General features: G+C 33.9%; 1 long non-coding RNA gene and 1 pseudogene across 1 annotated transcript; both read left to right on the plus strand.

Moving 5' to 3' along the window:
* The first annotated feature begins 13767 nt into the window (after positions 1–13767).
* LOC120144738 lies at positions 13768–15546 on the plus strand (annotated as a pseudogene).
* An 87-nt stretch (positions 15547–15633) lies between these two features.
* Positions 15634–16714, plus strand: LOC120149268. Its single transcript, XR_005518465.1, has 3 exons — positions 15634–15720; positions 15814–16098; positions 16185–16714. It is a non-coding gene; the product is annotated as an uncharacterized LOC120149268 (long non-coding RNA).
* Positions 16715–18068: the final 1354 nt, after the last annotated feature.

Raw genomic sequence — 18068 nt, forward strand, 5'->3', positions numbered from 1 at the left:
TGCAGATATGTCTTAAAGATGTATCTTCTGTTGTATGAAGCACATTGATGATATGTTCGTAGTATATTTGGCATTGATGAACAGTTAATCTTCATCATCTATCGAATTTCCATATGAGACAATTCACCTATTTCTAAATTTTAGAAATTAACTTCCTAACATAAAATTCTACAGTCTCAAAGATTCTTTACGATATAACTTAGTTCATTATTTCGATTGGTGATTGCTTTGATTCGTTGTTGAGACCCATATCTAACTGAAGATATTTTCCGCTTTGATCTGTAAGCTTCAACCATGAGTTTTATATCTTCAGCATTGATGAACGTTAATCTTTCATCATCTATCGAAGTTTCCATATGAGACTAATTCACCTATTTCTAAATTTTAGAAAATTAACTTCCTAACATAAATTCTACAGTCTCAAAGATTCTTTACGATAACTTAGTTCATTATTTCGATTGGTGATTGCTTTGATTAGTTGTTGAGACCCATATCTAACTGAAGATATTTTCCGCTTTGATCTGTAGCTTCAACCATGAGTTTATATCTTCATATTTTTTATCACGAATCTTATTGAGTTTTTCAAATAAAATAAACCTGTATTTATCCTCTTGTAACTTTGTTAGTCATGACGGATTTAAAAATTTAAAAATGAGAGTCTAAAGTTTTAATTATTTTTAAAAAAAAATTAATAGATATACCAAATCATCTATTTTTTTTCTTTTTTCCTTAATACATTAATAAATTTAACATTTTTCCCAATATAAGGATCCACTAGTGCATCCGCCCCTGTTTGCTAGTGGCATGCTATAAATTCATTGAAAGAACGGACAGTGAAATGGAAGCATCTCTCCTAAAGAGTAATCAACTTTCTTTTTTCCTTAATACATTTAACTAAATTTAACAATTTTTCCCAAATAATAAGGATCCACCTAGTGCATCCGCCCCTGTTTGCTAGTGGCATGCTATAAATTCATTGAAAGAACTGGACAGTGAAATGGAAGCATCTCTCCTAAAGAGTAATCAACAAATTGTATTTATAGGTCTTCATATAGGATAAAAACAAGGTCTGTAGGGTACATCTTCATAGAATTCCCTACACATGGGGAAAAACTTTTCTCCAACTAGATCGTTTACTTTTTTTATCCGAAATTGAAACTTGATTCCAATCAATTTGAGTTCAAACCTGAATAAAATGTTTTGAATTCAAAATGAATCTAAAATAATAGAATCAACCATATATGGTTATTTATTATAGTACTTACTTGATATTTATGAACAAAAGTGGCCTGTAAAGTCGTGAGCATGTTCTAGAAAGTTTTTGATAAGAATAGGTGTAAAATTTTATGTTGTGAAAATTAAAATTTTAGGATGAAAAAATAATAATTTATGAATAAAAATATAAAAAATTAAATTAAATTATACGAGAATTTGAAACATTTTGGAAATTGATTATCCAAGAAGCGCCTCTCAAATGAAATTATTGAACTCTGATTAACAGTAATAACTCCAATGCAAATCATGATTTGTCAGACCAAGTATGAAGCATTCAACTCCTAAAAGCAGTGACACAGGTTTGGTCCTGGAAGTGCACCGAACGACTTCTGCAACTTGTAAGAAGTAGCAGCCATTTCTTCATGATCTGATCCTCAACAGTATTAAACCAAAAACAATGCAATTGGCCCCTTACATCATACTCTCACCTACCAGCCAACTGAATCACAATGCTTGGAATATGCAACTTGTTGGTCCATTCATTTTATTGTCTAACACATCATAGCTATGCACATTAGCACGCAACGTTGCGGTCGTTATTTTGTGATTTTTAAGCATTGAAAGGTCACTAAATAATATTGGAATGCAGCATGATTAAAGTGTAAGAAATTGTTATACAATAGCCTAAATCACAGTGTTGAGCACTAATACACTACAATGTGATGATAGAAAATTAGAAATAATAATATTTTCAATTGTCCCAATGCAAATTCCAAGAGCCAAAGATCATCCTTCACTTTCAGCTTTAATGAAAGTGTAATCCACCATCAGAACAAAACAAAGTGATGATCAAGTGAGAATTGTAGCAGCCAAAGATTACAATTTATTTGTTTGTTCTCTTTTTATTTTTTTAGCTTTCTTTAATTGCTTTTTTAACTTTTTTACGATGATAATAATGATAAAAATGGTAATAATAATATTTTTTGATTAATCTAGGGTAAGTACAAGCAATATATGTTAAAAATAATTTTCAACCATTTGACATTGAACACTCACACTCCTGACATTCTTGGTGCTCGAAATTGGGACCTGAAAGAATAAAAATAATTACTTTACAACCAAGGTCGCTTAATTCATGTAAAATATTAATATAACATCAACAAATGATGATGATAATAACAATATATTTTATTAATAATAAAGATATGGGTCATATAAAAAGATATTAAGGGAAAAGGGGTACCTAAAGCCCAAATCTTTGTTGAGCTTTGCGGGTCAGATGGGCGGCTCTTCTTTTAACTGAGCTGCTCTTCCCTTCTTTTTCAGTTGGAACGGGCCGCGTAGACGAGTCTAATCAGTAGAGGGGGCATCTGGTCAAATTGGATCAAACTCACCCACTGGTTTACTTTCCTTTTTTTTTCCCTCTCTTTTTTAATTTATAATAATAACAATAAGGTAAATTACACATTTAACACTCTACCTATTTCCTTTTTTTATTTTTTTATAATAGAGGAAATAAAATAGATATTTTAGATAGTATGATGTAATATAATTCAAAGGTAATTAGCACTCTGCCTATCCTTAGCTCATCTAATTATCTTAAATCAATGTAAAAAATAATTTTACGTCGTATAATTGAATCTTACTTTATATATATTGACAAGAGAATGGAAGAGTTGTATAAGGAGGAATTCAAATCTTAATATGAATTAAAACTGAAGTAATATCTTTTGTCAGTATGCAATACTATTTTTATTTCATATAAAATTAATACGATGTAATATAATTCAAATTGAAGATTAAAAATTTACAACTGTGGCGTAAAAGTCTCTCGAAACGGGCGATGAAAACATTTCCCCTTGCTGGAAGAATTACATTGGCCAAATCAATTTTGTAGGTCATCCTAAATAATGTCTTTCAAATTGCATTGGTCCTTAAAGGAGTTTGTGAAGAAATGTGGAGAAATTGATCCTAAATTTTGTATGGGTTCTTCGACGGAAAAGAAACGAATAAGCTTAGTAAATTGGCATTTGATGAAGAAAGAGTAGTCGGAAGGGGGTTGCTTCAAAGACTTAACAATGCAAAATAAGACATTTCTTATGAAGATAGGATTCAAAATTTTAACCGACACGAACAACTTATAGGTAAAAGTGCTGAAGGCGAAATATAAATGGAATGCTCGTGTACATGAAAATCTGCAGATGTGGAACTGTTCTCGCCTTTGGATAGGAGTCAACACCATTTGGAATGAAATTCAGTGGAACATTATACATAACATTCGAGATGGTTGTGACACTAGCTTTTGGCATGATTCTTGGCTTGACAATGAGGGCCCTTTTTGCACGAGAAGAAAGGAGACAGCCGTACCCGATCATTCCTTAGTGGCAAGCTAGTGCTTAAACACAAATGATTCAAATTGAACAGCTATAAATCAAGTCTCCCAATTGAAGTAACTCTAAAAATTGATGTAGTTTTTCCACCTCATACGACATTGGGTGAATATAGAATAGGATGGAGGTGGAAAAACAATAGAACTTTCTCAACCAAATCAGCCTACAGCCACATTGCATCACCAAATAATATTAATCTTACGGGTGACTGGAATATTATATGGCATATAAGTTCCTCTAAGAATTCGGGTCTTTCTTTGGCTGGCGTTCCATGAAAATTATTAACCATGCAATGGTTGCTAAGAAAACACTAAAATGAGTGAAGAATAGAAAGAAGGCTGTATTAATCAACGTGAGTTTACAAGAGACCTAACTCAGTTTATATACAAGCTTAAGTACAATAAACTGTTGCTAACAAATTCATAACGCAAGCAGTTCAGCATCCCTAATTTGTTAAGATTGAGTAACAGACTTGAGCTGAGCCAGCAGTCTAATATTTTAGAATTTATTTAACATTCTCCCTACTCCTTTCTCTTTCAACTTCTTCAAATGAAACAACGCTCAACTTTTGACAAAACATGCAAAAGTACTCTTTGGTCAACGCTTTGGTTAACCCATCTGCTGATTTATGTTCAGAGGGCACAAAATCAATCTTCAGCTTGTTTTCTGCCACCTTCTCGCGAATAAAATGTATATGAAGCTCAACGTGTGTGGTCTGTGAGTGGTAAATTAGATTTATACTCATGGCAATTGCACTAGAGTTGTCACTTCAGACAACCGGTACCCCATGCAGCTCAACCTTCATGTCCTTCAGTACAACTTCCAACCATGTTACATCAGACGCCTCATCAGCCAAACTTCTATATTCTGCTTTTGTGGTCGATCGAGATATCATTCTTTGTTTCTTCGAGCACCCCATGACCAGGTTGCCTCCTAGATAAACACAGGTGCCAGATATCGATCTCTAATCATCTACACTTCCTCCCTGGTCAGCGTTTGCAAACGCAACCAGTCTAAAGGGTTCTGTCGTAATTGAAAATCTCAGGCCATAATCTAACCTGCCATTTACGTATCGTTTACACGCTTCACAGCAGCTAAGTGTTGTTCACACGGAGCATGCATAAACTGACCTAATTTATTGACACCATATGTAATGTCAGGTCTCTTGGGACAAGTATTTATACAACAATAATCCAACGACACTCCACTACTCCTTTGGATCAGCCAGTGCACTGCTAGCGTCCTTAGTCAGTTTAAGCGATTAAACCATTGGTGTAGGAATAGAAGAAGCACCACTCATATTGGTTTTAGCCAGTAACTCCTTGATATACTTCTTCTGGCAAAGAAAATTAGAGTTACCCATTCTCTTGACCTCAATACCCAAGAAAAAATTAAGTTGACCAAGGTCATTAAGTGAAAACTTTTCTCCAAAAAGTCTCACAACATTTTCAACCATGGTTTTCAGAACCGGACCGGTTAGCGAACCGGCCATGCTACCGGTTCACTGGTTCAACCGGTCGAACCGGTTCGACCGGTCGGAAGAACCGGACGACGTCATAATTATTTAAAAAATTAAATAAAAATACCAAAAATATTTAATAAAAAATAATTTTTTATATCACAAGTCATATTCAAAGCAAGTCATAACATATATAAGTTAAAAACCATAAAATCATGTGAAACAAAATGATTCAAATTAACTACAACATAATATTTAAGGTAAAACATATTAAATAATAAATATAATTATATAACTATAATTAAAAAATAAATTTGGGGCTAAAAAAATCATAACAAAATGATATTGTTTGGTTTAATTTAAAAAAAAAAAAAACAATCCCACATGACTAAGAAACATAGAAGAGCATCCCAAAAGTCTAAAGAGTAAAAATATGAGAACAAAACAATCCCACATGGCTAAGAATGTAACATCCTCCATGTCGGGTTAGTGATTAATTTGTAAAGTTTCAGCATTTGGTGATTTAAAGTAGAATGATGGAAAAGTTCAATGACTTATTTGAGTTATTTTGTGTAGGATTGCATTATAAAGAAGGAAGATTAGAATGACAAAATGGTCTTTTTTATAGCAATATAATTATTTGGGGTTAGTATTATATTAACCACGCGGAAGTATAGGAAATTAAAAACAAGCTTCCAGAGTCCTCTTCTTCTTCTTTCTTCTTCTTCATACGTGAGACCCAAGCTAAGGTAAGATTCTCTTGTTAGTGAATTTCTTGATGAATTTATGGTTGATTCATGACCATTAGGCAATAGTTAAGCTTAAAGGAAGTTTAAATTGTCTTAAAACCTCAAGATGAGAAGTATATGAAGAATTAAAGAAATGAAGTAGAAAAGTGAAATCTTAGATTAGAGTTCATAATAAGAATTGGAAGTGAGATTTGACTTGTCATCAAGTTAATTAAGGGATAAGAAGTGTTAGAATAGGAATTTGAACATGTTGCAAAACTAGTATAATTTTTGCAATTACATAGGAATGACTAGATTTGGAGTTAAAGAAGTGATTATGGAGTAGAAATAAGTTTAAGTATGTGTATTAAAGTTAGGAATATTAAAGGGAGTGAAATAAGAAGGTTTGAGCTGAAATAAGGTGATTTTCGAGCTCAAAATGGGATTTCTGGGCTAGGGGAATCGATACCTATTCAAGGGGAATCGATCCCCCCTCAAACTAATATGAATTTCCAGAATGCTAGAGGTTAATTTCAAGACTTAGGCATCTGATAATCATCTTGAAAATTTTGCTTATGTAGATATTGAGCCTAATCGAGTTCCGGAACCATCGACAAGTAGGATCAATCGAGGGAAAGACAAAGAAATCTAGGTGAGTGCATATGCATAGCATGAATATGTATTTTATTCAGTTCTAGATTTGTGATAAGTCTAGATTCAATATTTTGATACATGATCGTAGTTCATATGATGATATATGACATGAATTCATACCATATGCATTATGGGACATGAATATGAAAGAAAAAGTTATATGAGTTATATGATAAATGTATGGAAATAATATGTCCACGTGATATAAATTAGATAAATTGTGAAAGCCCATGTTATGTAAATGAGAACTATAGGTATAGTTGGCATGCCAAGGGTAGAGGGTCTATGTGGTCCTTCGAGACATATATGTATTCTTTGGAACATGTGTGAGGTCTGGTGAGACACATACTTGATCCTTGGTATATGTATATGATTCTTAAGGAATGATATATGGTCATTCGAGACATATATGTATTCTTTGGAACATGTGTGAGGTCTGGTGAGACACATACTTGATCCTTGGCATATGTATATGATTATTAAGGAATGATATGTGGTCCTTATGGACATTATTATATGGCACTCCGGTGCAATTCTACGCGGCACTCCGGTGCAATTCTACGTGGCACTTAGGTACAATTATATGAGCTGTGGTGACAGCATAGTGCACAACCTCACAATACTCACATACCTTAGGTTCTCTGTATGGTACCATGGGCTAATGAACTTACTAAGGTGAACTTATGAATGTGAATTTGATAAGTATATTTGTAAGAAACATGGTTTTGGTTATTGCATTGTTTACATACATCTTATTATTGCAACCCATCTCATTTTGGCAATTACTTTATTTTTATTGATATTATTATTATATTGCCTCACTAAGTCGATGACTTAGCATGTGAGTGTTTCACACGTAGGATCCAGTAAAGTAGACGATCGAGGTTAAGCAGCTGGACAGCATTACTCCTGCAACTATCAGATCAGAAGCAACTTAATCAGTAGGTCATTTTGTTATGAAAATGGATGTTGGCATGTAATTAAAGAGTTAAGTTGTATGCTCTGAATATTTTGGTAAACTTATATTACCATATGTATATTATTGTATTTTTTAATATAAGTTCAAGTATTTTACTATTATTTGTAATGAGTTATGTTTTAAAAGTCAATGTAATATCTCTGACTCGTATCCGGGTTGGATACGGGTTGGGGGTGTTACAAAGAAACATATAAGAGCATCCCAACTAACTTCTATAAATAATAGAGGTAATTTAGCATTCAAAATCATGGAGCCTTTTGGTGAGCATTGAGTGAACTATTCTTTCACTTCAATCAAGCTTGAATTTTAGGCTTCAATCGAGCTTTTAATTTTTTTTTGAGTTCAAGCCTTTTCGAGTTCAAGTTTCAATATTATATTTTGAGTTCGAGTTGAACTTGATAATTTTTAGCTCGTGAGTTTGAGTCGAGTTGAGCTTACTTTTAAAGTTTTCAAGTTCGAGTCGAGCTCAGCAATACTCGAGTTTGACTTGGCTCGTTTAAAAAACGACGTCGTTTGGTTTAATTTTTTTAAAAAAAAAAACAAATTTGGCGGTTTTTTCCGATTATTAGCCGGTCCGGTTCAAACGGTTCAGCGGTTCCGGTCGGTTCACTAGTAGCGGTTCAACCGAGTAGTCTGCTTATGAGCTCACAAATCCAATTGCCAGCAAGTACTCCCTCAACTGGGTATACCAATTCCTCGGGGCTTGTCTCAGACCATACAAGGCTTTGTTCAACTTGCAGACAAGTGTTGAACCATCTAAAGCTTCTTCTCAAATCTTTGAGGTTGTTCCATGAGGACATCTTCTGTCAGACCACTGTTTAAGAATGCATTATCTATATCAACTTGCCTCAAATTCCACCTATTACGAGCTGCCACTGCTAGCACTACATTGATCATCGAGGATTTAACAACCGGACTCAATGTATCATGGAAGTCTTATCTAAGAACTTGAGAAAAACCTTTAACAATCAACCTGGCTTTATACCTCTGCAACATTCCATCCGCATTTATGTTAACTCTTTCTAACCATTTACACCCAACAATAGATCTCCCTTCAGATAAGGTAACCAGAGTCCAAGTATTATTCCTTACTAAGGTATAATACTCACCATAGACTGCTACCCTCCAATTATTAGACTATAAAGCCTCATATATTGAACTTGGCTCTCCTTAATGTACACTTGAGTATAGTTTAGGTTTAAAAATTCCCGTCTTATTGCGAGTTATCATATGGTGTGCCCAGTGGTAGACCCCTCAACTTCACGACCATCAAAACTCGAAGGCACAACTTCTTGCTGACCATTGCGTGGTACACTGTTATGATCCACCTTATCACCTCCAAATTGATGAACTAGAGCTTGCAACATGCCTTGATCATTTGCTATGATCCACGAGCTAGGGAAGGATTCACTAAATCTGTTGCCCATGCTTTACCATAACTTGTGACGTCGTGCTAGATACTCCCTCCTTAATGAGATCTATGGTATCATGCGACCTTTTTTTGAGGACCACAAATATTTTCGAGCATAATTGGCCGTTAGTGGCGTGGTCTACAATCTGTACACCAAAAAGTCAAGGGGACTTGGTTTTCGTGATATATAGTCCTTTAACTTGGCAATGCTTAGTAAACAAGTATGACGATTTATTCAATACCCATATTGCTTGTTAGAATAGGTATGGGAAGCAAAGTATTATCTAAATAGTGATGTATTTAGTGCTTATGTTGGTTGTCAACACACTTTTTCATCCGGGTACAACACTCTCAACAACTCCGATTTAGTGGGATTCAGAAAACAAACATTAGAGTTTTACTATGATTCAAACACCTAAAAATATGATAGAGTTTTATTATGATTCAAACTCCTAAAAATAGGATAGAGTTTTACTAGGATTCAAACTCCTAAAAATAGGATAGAGTTTTACTATGATTCAAACTCCTAAAAATAGGTTCCACAAGTATTATAAATAGCCATTGTAACTCACTATTGTAACACACGATTTACATACAAAATACAGAGGAAAGCACGAAAAAAATACAAAGACAAAGCTATTGTAAATGATTCGAAAAGAAAATAAAAGGTAACATCTTTTTTACCTTGATCCGTTCATTTCTCGCATGTGCATGTTATTTTTCTTGAGATTTGGTTCGAATAACCCAAAACATGGGTTGTGCCGATGACCAAAAAGGGGTGGGGTTTCGAAGTTTCGAATCTAGATATACTCCTGAGGCGAGTTCCTATTTTTAAATATTCAATTCTCCCCCCCTAAATCAATTTTTTTCTTCAAAATTTGCCCATCGATTTGTTTTTCCTTTTGATTCGGTCCCTTACATTTACATTTTAATTATTATTATTTTATTTATTTAACTTTATTTATACGCACATTTCCTTTATTACTCATTTATTTAATTGCTTTATTTTCTTTTCTTTTTTTTTCATGTAATATTTTTTTACATTTTATGCATTTTTTTATACTTTAGTATATATTTTTATTTTTTTAGATTACATATATATATATATGTTCTTTTTTATTATCTGTTTTATTAATTTTTATATATTTACTATTTTTTATATTTATTATATATATTATTTTTACTTTTTATTATTTATTGTTTTATTTATATGTATTTTTTTTTTTTTTCTTTATTTTTTTATATTTTTTATTTTACTTACTATTTTATCTTTGCTTTCTTTATCTTATCTTTTATCTAATTTGTTTTTTTCTTCATTTTAATTTAATTTATTTATTTCTTACCTTTTTATCTAACACGTTCTTGGCTCTCTTAAGGGTACACCTTTAAAACTATCTAAGGTAAGTAATGGGATCATTTTTACCTTTTAATTTTAAATTACAATTTCTTAATTTAAGACAACTGAAAATTGCGTAGTACGAAAGGCAGTTCAAGGGTGCTAACCCTTCCTTGACTGTAACCGACTCCCGAATCCGACACATCTTTGGAAAGTCGCATATCAGGTAAGAAATAGGGTATCCTATCAACCAATTTGTTTTAAAATAAATGATTGGTGGCGACTCCAATTCGTTTAATCCAAGTCGAAGCCCAGTTCCGGGCCCACCAGAAAGACGGTTCCTACAGCTTGGCGACTCTACTGGGGACACAGGTAAGTGAGTCAGGCTAAGATAATTTTCAGTTGTCTTTTTAACGAAAATGGTAAGTTTAAATTTTAAGGTAACATTTCGATTCTTATTGCTTACTTTTGATTATATTTTCGAGTAAATAGTTATACTAACCGTTTTCTAATGATTTCAGCCCAAACTTTTTTCATCTAAGGCTCTATATCTGAGCTCACCGTGCGGGCATAAGGGAATGTTTCCTCTCGAGTTTTCTAAGTCTACACAAGCTTGTCATGGCTTAGAACTAAGGGTCTGGCAAGCCCAAGGGGGCACCATCAAGGAGAACTCGAGTACCTTTTTTTTAGAACATAAATCGGGAGATTATGGAGAATTAGAGCCCACCCCAAAACCTCATTTCCAAACCCTAGGCTTGTTTGATATTATTTCCTGCTTTACTTTCTGTTTAAAGCATGTGAACTATATAAATATGCGGTTAGGATGTGTTTGAAATTAGCAGGCGGGATAGAGATCATGTCCGGGTAGGAATTAAAGCATGTGGGGTAGGACTTTTATTTTCATGATTTTTTTTATCTTTACCACACTAACTCTTTTTATTTTTCTTTTCATTTATTTCATTTCATCTTTTGCATCATTCATTCAAAAGAGGTGTTGATCCACCAAAAACGTGTTAGTTAACAAAATAATCTGAATTAATGAACAAATGTGTTTTAATACAAGAGATGAAAATGCAGAGGACAGTCTACAAGGCGACTGTGTGTGTGTCACATTCAATCCAGAAGACGTGGTGCCCACAATTGTAGATTATATCCTCTATTGCATTATAAAGGACTCAGAAGAATCAGTCTACATCAAGCACGGTGAAAGTCTATCTTGGAAGAACTGACTGATAGATGTTGTAGGGCAAGATGAAAGTTACTGATCTTGGGAGTCCCTTCAAAAAAAACAATGGCAAAACGATAGTTGAAATTGGAGACCATTGCTGACGAATTCAAGAAACAGAGAAATGAACTTCACATAGTTCCTATCAATTTACGGCTCCAATGACGTATTCGTTGGGAATAGGCTCAACAAAAGATAAATGCCAGAGATGCAGTCATTTGAGACTTCTTGGGCCAGTACAAAAAGCAACTTAACATTTACACGGTTCATCCAGAGAAGTCAGATCAATTCGACAGGTTATTCAACGGGTGACAGACGAAGGCAGAAGACTAGTCAGCATGTCAGAAGCTGTCAGGATATTTTTGTCTCTTAAAAGATAAAACATTTTTGTCCCCAATAAGGATTATTCATAATAACAGGCACATTTTTTGGATCAATGCCTCGAACATTTCATGCATTTTTGCATTTTGCATTTCATTTTTAAGCATTTTCATGAAATCAAGTCATGGAGAATTCGATGAAGTGGTCCTAATCACGTGACACCACATAGAAGCGATATTTTAACAATTAAAAAAACTAAAATCAATACAGTGGGAGCCTGATCAGCTGATTGTAGGACAAAGCCTGCCAGGATGATCTGAGACCAGAATCCCCATATCCTAAGGGCTACGATATTGAAGCTGTGTGCAGTTACCACATAAGAAGCTTCAGTCACTCCTCAAAGAACTATAAGGCACCAAAGATTGAACACGTCTTTGATCTTTCATGTTTGCTTAATCTTTTAATGATTGAATTTGTGCTACCTTCTAAGGTGGAATAATTGAAAAAAAATTAATCTTTAGTTCTTTGAATATTAAATGAATTAAGGATTCTTTTAATTCTTCAAGAATTATAGATTTTTGACATATGGCAAGATTAGACCTTTCTTATCCTATCTCAAATCCCCAAAAAATACCTTGATTCTTTACCCAAAATAATTGATGATCATTACCACAAGACCAGATTTTGACATTACCAACCTTTGAAACTTTTGAACCTTTCTTTTAGTCAATAAAGTTACACCACTGTCTTTTTAGGCTCAAAATTGACTTTTTTATACCACTAAGGCCTAAGACATTGAGTTGTTCATTTGGACATGAGACTTCTTCTAACTCGGGGCATTTCGCAGGAAGTCTGAACATTAAGACATGTCGGGACCAAGAAGCAGAAAGAAGAATTCATTCGAAATAATTCTATCATGCATTAATTACACTGTTTTCATGTAAATGAAATTAATCTCGAAAATCTATCCCCCTAGGGATACATCTTCTGTGAAAACTTCTATGTATGAAATGATGAACGGCTTTATTTCTTTATCCCTTCACAACAGGAGAAAATATATATCCCTTGTGTCCCCTTTTGAGCCTATAGTATTTTTCTTCTGATTCAACCCTAACCAAGGATCACCCTCCACACTGGGGGGCAAGGTGGAAGAAAGCTGCTCACATGAGTAAAGGCATCAATCCAAAGGAGATACCAAATGCCAAGTGCGAAGATTCAATCATAAGAAAAAAGAGAAAAAAACAAAGAAAAAGCAAATAAAAAAAATAAAAAAGAGAAACAAAAACAAAGGAAAAAAGTGAAGAAAAAGAAGACAAGATGCATATGTAAAGATTCACTCGATTAAAATGACGCGTCGAGATTCAAATTATGAGATTGATCAAGCACAATTATTCCAGAATCACTTCACTCGAAGATCATGCATTCAAAGAAAATCAAGAGAAACACATATGAGCAGAAACAAATTGGGCAAGACAAGATTGAAGGCATCAAAATGAATTGATCCATGGTTCGATACCCTGAAACACTTGTTTGGGCCTATTTATCCTTTTCTTTCAAAACCATTAACCATGACCTACATTACGTGCCTTAAAAGTCCTTTATAATCATACATGAAGTTCTGAACAGAAGAGACTATCTTTAGATTTCATCACGCCCATCAGGTTTAATCTTTATTTACAAAAAACAGTGTAAATTCATGATAGAGAAAAATAACAAAGAAGGGTTCAAGACGTAAATTTCGAATGCACTACAAGAAAATATACATTTAATGACAGACGAACGATGACACACACTAATTTATGACTTGCAAAAAATGTGTCATAAAAAAATGTCATTTTTTTAAAATTTGAACGATTTATGACTTACAATAATGTGTGTCATATTTAATAGTCATAATCTAAAAAATTTACAAAAACACAAAATACATTTTTTAATTGTGTGTCATCCATAAAAATCGTATTTTAATTTCCCTATTATTTTCATCATTTCCCGCTTCTTCCCCTTCTATAATTAGTTCACGCCTAATGTTTTCCACTCCTTTCATTCTCTCCTTTTCTCTCTTGATTTTTATCTCGATTCTCTTCTTCTTGTTAGGCCCGAGTTTGACTGTGATAAGCTAAAACAGTTCACATACAAAGCTTATCCCTGAAAATTCCTAAATTTCATATATCCTTTCAAAAAAATTTAAACAATGGTTGGAGAAGACAACATCTCGAATCCACTAATGGAGGATATGTGTGCGAACGACATCGGGGATGTAGACGATGCACCGTCATCCTCAACGGAGCAAAAGTTATGGCCCATCATTAGTGGCGAACACCTAGAAATTGAGGCCTATGCTGCATTTTACTCCGGCTGTACCAAGATCATGAGGCTCATATTCATCGTCGACCACTGCGACAATACCACAATACATTTGGAATCCCTAAGGATGGCTTATGATGAGCTCAAAAAGGGGGAGAACAATCAGCTATTCTGTGAAATAGTCCAGAAGATCGACGGTTGATTGGGTCTGAACTATTCGATGGATGCCGCCTATTGCGCTATGGTTGATCGAAAAGCCGAGCAAAGGAAAGAGAAGCTCGAGAGTGAACTCAATATCTACAGGGTAATTTTATCTTTCTTACTAAATTTATTTTCTAGAAACTATTTAGTTCTTTAGTTCTTTTAATTTGTTTGGTTTCTAACTTTCAGACTAATTTAATCAAAGAAAGTATAAGAATGGGTTACAATGATTTTGGATATTTTTAATATGCTCATGGTGCACTGGGGGATGCTTTTAAAAGCTACGTTCGAACTCGAGATTACTGTACTACGTCAAAGCATATTATTCAAATGTGTTTGAGCGCTATTCTTGTGAGCATTGAGATGGGTCAATTTTCTCATGTGAGAAGCTACATTAGTAAGGCTGAGCAAACACCCAAGGCACTTGACCCTCCCACAACTGCTAAGCTACGATGTGCCGCCGGATTGCTTCATTTGGAGTCTAAGAAGTACAAGCTTGCTGCTCGGAAGGTTTTTCATCTTATAAATTGTTTTTTGATCTTGCAAAATTCAAACGTTGCAATTTTTCAGCTTACAATGATTTAGGATCGTTACATGCACTATCTTTTATTCCTGATATGTTGAATTTGAGATATGGTTGAAGTGTGAGTAGTACTAATCAAGTCATTTTCTAGAATGTGAGTTCAGAAGCAATTTAAGCCACACAATTTGGTTTGAAATCTTGTCCTATAAGATCAAAATATATGCATCTTGATCTTGAGCTTAATAAGTTCAATGAACTTAGTGTAAACAATCTTCATTTTAAGCATGCCCGGAGCATTGCTTTCCTCAAAGGAAGCCTAGAATCCTTTATGGTATTGGATTTGGTGGAGGACATTATGGTAGAAAACTTAAAGAGAGTTAATTTGATGGACTCAAAAGAAAACTAGTATTGTAGTGTTCGTTCTGATGCTATTGCAGTGCAATGGTTGTGTACCTCAAGGATTTAGTTCTGCTTCCTTTATCTGGAGCAATCCTTAAAAGTTTGTTGGCCTGATCAATTCCTAGTTTGCGTACTATACTTTTTTTTGCAGAGGTATCCGTCTGTTAGTCATCTTGTATTGGTTATTAATATGAAATGTAACAGGCGGGATTTTGTGATTAGTTTTATTTGAGAATTACCATTTCATTGTTGGATTGATTGTCTTTTCTATGCGTGCAGTTCTTGGAAGTGGGTCCTGAATTGGGGAATTCAGACAGTGAAGTCATTGCTCCTCAAGATGTTGCTACTTTGGTGTTCTTTATGCACTTGCAAGCTTTGGTCGAACTGAACTGAAGGCATAAATCTCTCTAGTCTCCTTTTTTTATTTTCTGGTAATGTCTTACTGTTGTTTGATAGATTTGTAGTCATGCAATATATTTTACTTTGCAGAATAAAGTTATTGACAATATCAACTTCAGGGATTTCTTGGAGTTGGTACCTGAAGTAAGGGAGCTTATTAATGATTTTGATTCAAGGTATTATCTATCTTTAAGTAATATGTAGTGAATTTTATGTGGTTAATATTATAATATACAATTTTTTAACCCGTGGCTTCGTTTTTATTGCAGCCATTATGCTTCCTGCTTGGAGTGTCTTGGAAACCTCAAATCTAACCTGATGCTTGACATTCATATACATGACCATGTTGAGACTCTGTATAATCAAATCCAGAGCAAAGCCCTCATCAAGTATACCCACCCATTTGTGTATGTTGATATGCGAATGATGGCTCTGGGATACACTGTTCTGTATATACTCAAAATTTATCTCATGAGTTCATTTACAAGGTTAAAGATGCAGTGGGATACCTAGTGAAGTGGCCTAGACATCTAGTCATTCGATGCTCTTATTTGGTAATATTTTCATTTATTTAAAGTATTATATAGGTCTAATTTAAATGATTTCTTTATATTTTCATTTATTTAAAGAAATTATATAGGTCTGCAATCTCGCCATTAGGACATAAGGAAAAATTCAAAAATAGCGATGAGGCAAGTCGAAGCGTTGCAGATCGATTGTCTCTAAGAAAAGACAATGGCATCGGCCTAGTGCCATATAATCCAGGGTTTGTTTTTCATTTGATTATAAAAAAAATTTAGTAACTTAATTTGGTTTTTGGTTTTTATAAAAGACATTGGGTGTTGGAGGGGATAGATATGAAGCAACAAGTTATTATCATGATTCATTGGGGCCCACCAATGTCCATCAGCAGTTGAAGTAGATTATTAATGCGTAAGTAACATAAATTATCGAAACATTATAGTATATTCTTTGATATATTTCATCAATTTTTATAGGGCAATGATATTATACACTGCTCAAAGTGGATCTAACAAAAGGGTTAGCCTCAATTGGATCAATGTTTTGGTGAGGACTTCGATCATTCGTTGTTTAAATTGCAGCTTTCATTTTGACTAATCGTTTATTGTAAACTGTTTGTAGTGTCTCCGTCAGTCGGGAGGTACCGAGTGTGGATATTATGTTTGTAAGTTCATGAAAGAGATAGTCGAGAACGGACTTGAAGTGCTGGTCAATAAGAATGTAAGCAAACTTTTGTGATACACATCTGTCATATCATACATACACATTAGTCATACAACTATCATATGGACTAGTATATTTTCTTGTAGAATAAAGAATACAACTATCATACATAAACATTTCTCGTATCATATACACATCTTTCATATCATACATACACATAATCCCGTCTCAACAATATATGCAAATGCTAGCTGTAGGAATGCCAATTAAGTTCGTCACAATAAAATGTGTTTTTTGTTACATTGTCCCCATTTCCAGAACTTAGTGGTCTCCTTATGACCTGAAACTAAAGATCCATTGTATTTTTTTTGTGCTTTGTATTTTACCTACAGAGGCGAAATATAAATTTGAGAGCATAGATATTATTTTTCTATGCAAGCTTCATTTCCATTGTTTTGCCTAGTTTTGTAATGCATTTTCCTCTCCCTCAATCTTGTCATGCATGTTGTAGCTCCTGTCAAAATGACATTTAAAATGTAAGTGCTATTCTTTATCTAAAATAGTTGTTATTATTCTCAATTATTGCTTAGCTACAGTATCGATGTTCTCTTTCCTAAACAAATGTTCTCGGTGTTGTAGATATGCATCATGTGTAATACCTATAAATTCCTTCTTCGCATCAAGTCTTTGGTAAGTATTTAACTATGGTATGACTAGAATTTGTGTTTGGTGTGTGGTGTAGTGTTTTCCTTATTATGGTGTGGTTTGTGTTGTGTAATGAGTTACTTCTGTCAGCAAAAAATACATACTGCTTGAAAACCCTGCCGAGACTGAAAGCAGAGTATTACTTGTGAACTTGTTGCTTTTTTCAGACTCTTTTTTGTTTTAAGTATAGTATTGTTCCTCAATGATCTGTCTGTTTTCCTATCCTAATGGTCGTTAAAGAGTTACTGCACCCAAGTTGGTAGAGGTTGACTTGAGTTTGTAAAAATTCTCAACTAAATAAACCTGGATGATTATTGTTAAGCTCAAATCAAGTATAGATGTAGTAGCAATACCTGCTACATGTATTGTTTTATCCTTTATTTTGTTTCTTAAACTTGAACTAAGGTTAAGGGGGTTTCGCGGAGTGGTCAAGTTGCATTCTCTGCATAATAAAGTTTCTTAATTAAGCAGGATCTTAATTTGTTGAATTACTACCATTTGTCTTGCTTCGTGTTTTCATATTTTAATGCCTTGCTTTGAAACTGGTTCTAACAACACTAATTTATTTTTCTTATACTTTTAATAAAAATTAAATTTTAAATGCATTTAAGCCGTTGAGTTGCCAAAAGGTTTA

This window comes from Hibiscus syriacus, unplaced genomic scaffold (assembly GCF_006381635.1).
Source record: "Hibiscus syriacus cultivar Baekdansim isolate YM2019G1 unplaced genomic scaffold, ASM638163v2 tig00000218_pilon, whole genome shotgun sequence".
Classification (NCBI taxonomy): domain Eukaryota; kingdom Viridiplantae; phylum Streptophyta; class Magnoliopsida; order Malvales; family Malvaceae; genus Hibiscus; species Hibiscus syriacus.